Below are 2,454 nucleotides of genomic sequence, written 5' to 3' on the forward strand. Positions count from 1 at the left end.
GAACTCCGTGCACTTTTCTGCCTCAGGGCCTTTGCTCATGCTGTTCCTCCACCATGCCTGTCCTTTCTTTGTCTAAAGGGGAAAACTGTATGCATCCTTTCAGACCTAGTGCAAGTGTTACATCATTTCCAGAAGATTCCTTGACACCCTCCTCCTTAGCAGCACTGATGCACCCCCAGCAGTGCCCCTCCAGGATTTCGTCACTTGTGTGGGTATCCACTGATGCCTGCGCTCCAGGCCTCTAGGGCTGGGTCCATACAGGAGATAAGGCACGTATTCAACACCTTATTTTTTTTTTAAGATTTTATTTATTTATTTGACAGAGAGATAGAGTACAAGCAAGCAGAGAAGCAGGCAGAGAGAGAGGAGGGGAAGCAGGCTCCCTGATGAGCAGAGAGCCCGATGTGGGGCTCGATCCCAGGATCCTGGGATCATGACCTGAGCCGAAGGCAGAGGCTTTAACCCACTGAGCCACCCAGGTGCCCCAACACCTTATTTTTTTTTTTTAATATTTTATTTATTTGACAGAGAGAGATCACAAGCAGGCAGAGAGGCAGGCAGAGAGAGAGGGGGAAGCAGGCTCCCCGCGGAGCAGAGAGCCCGATATGGGACTCGATCCCAGGACCCTGAGATCATGACGCGAGCCGAAGGCAGAGGCTTAACCCACTGAGCCACCCAGGCGCCCCCCAACACCTTATTTTTTAATGAGGAAATAAATGGATGAACATGTCCGACCCATTTTGACTCCCGTCCATGGAAGGACTCCACACACGTCACCGCCCGCTGCCCGTCCCCAACACCCTTCCCTACGAAGATAAAGAAGGCTCCGTGAGTTGTAGAATCGCCAGGATTCAGGCAACGGCTCTTTATCTCCTTCTCAGAGGGAAATTTCTCATTCTCCTGGATGGCTACTCCTATATAATGTAAAATAATCACCTCTTCGTGGCCTAAAAAAAAAAAAAAAAACCTCTTCTTGCATCTAGCTGGCAGATGTCTCAGATGGAAGGCTCCAGCACAGCGGAACGTGCAGAGCCCGAGTGCTGGGGAGCTCCGGCACCCCCTCCGCTGGCTGGCACGGAACCTGGTGAGCCCCGCAATGTCAGAGCGGAGGGAGGGAAGCACCGGGCTCCAGGCCCAGCTCCGGAGGAGAAACCGTCACACCCTCCCATCTGCCTCCTCCTCCTGCCCGCTGTTGTGCAGCCCCCTACCACCACCACCGCAGTCACACTACTCTGGGTTTGCCCAGCCTGCCACGAGCTTTGCAAACACTCCCATGCCGAGCTCTCGTGGGATCCTGCAAGGGCATCCCACCGGCCTGGTTACTCCCCATGCTCTCCGGCAGAGGCCCAGCCTCAAGGGCAAGACAGAGTTTACTGGAGCAGGAGCGCCGGGTCAGGGCTGCCTCTGTGCCGCACCTGGTATTAGAGATGACCCGCGGGCCACCCCCCCCCACCCCCCCGCCCCCAGGAGGACACCTGCTCAGAACAGCCACACGTAGGATCAAGGCTGCCAACAGCTGTCAATTTAAGAAAGGCTCCTCCAGGAGAGGGGGCAGCCGTGCCTTCCCGCCTTGCCGGGGAGCATGTAAATTGGCTGGTCCTTCTAAAAGGCAGCGTGCTCTGATGCCTGCCGGATTTGGAAACTCAGAGGCTCGACATCGGGTGGAAAAAAATCAATGAGTCAGGACGCAGGCTTCTAATTCCGGTTCTGCCACCGTCGCGGCCGTGTGACCTTGTACAAAGTGCCCGGTCACCCTGGGAGGCCCTGTAAGAAGAAGATAAGGGTAGGCTTCCGGGGGTTTTCAGCCTGTGGGCTCTCAGAGTCCATGACTTCCAAACTCAAAAAGACCCACATTTCCCAGAGAGCAGCAGTGTTGTACCAGCACACTGGTAATTATTACAAAGCACTGGCTCCCCACCCACATTCTATCTGGTGCCACAGGTAAGACGTTCTGCTTCTAAATCAGACAGCGTCTGAGCAGGAGACCCGCCACCGGGAAGGTCTGGGTTCACACCCACCCTCCCGCCACCGCGGAGTGTCATCCTGGGCCTTACCTGTAAAACCAGTCTACAAAACGGGGCTTCTGTTAGCGTGCACAGTAGGGCAGACAGCGTCGCAGTGAAGGCTCTTGGAGACGACAGAGCGCCTGCACACGGAACGGTCCAGAAAGCACACCTAATACTCTGATCATTCACACTGAACAAAAATGATAAAGACAGTTACTTCAAAGTTAGTTGACTTAGCCACCAGATGCCAATATATAGATAAGGAAGGAGAGAGAGAGATAGGTGTAGATAGAGACTGAAAAATTCTTGAGTTATTGAAGAGACTAGCTTAAAGCAACGTAACAGAAAGACCTGACATTTCGAATTCTGTCTCAGCCGCACAGTGGGTTAAGCGGCTGCCCCTCCAGCCCTGATCCCTGGGACCCCAGGTTCCCTCCGAGCAAATCCT

The 2,454-nt window shown here is 54.2% G+C and overlaps 1 long non-coding RNA gene across 1 annotated transcript; it reads right to left on the reverse strand.

Moving 5' to 3' along the window:
* Positions 1-288: 288 nt before the first annotated feature.
* Positions 289-1,754, reverse strand: LOC309854780. The gene is made up of 2 exons (XR_014306427.1): positions 694-1,754; positions 289-491 (listed from the first exon to the last, which is right to left on the reverse strand). It is a non-coding gene; the product is annotated as an uncharacterized lncRNA (long non-coding RNA).
* Positions 1,755-2,454: the final 700 nt, after the last annotated feature.

This window comes from Mustela nivalis (genome assembly GCF_964662115.1).
Source record: "Mustela nivalis genome assembly, chromosome: 19".
Classification (NCBI taxonomy): Eukaryota; Metazoa; Chordata; class Mammalia; order Carnivora; family Mustelidae; genus Mustela; species Mustela nivalis.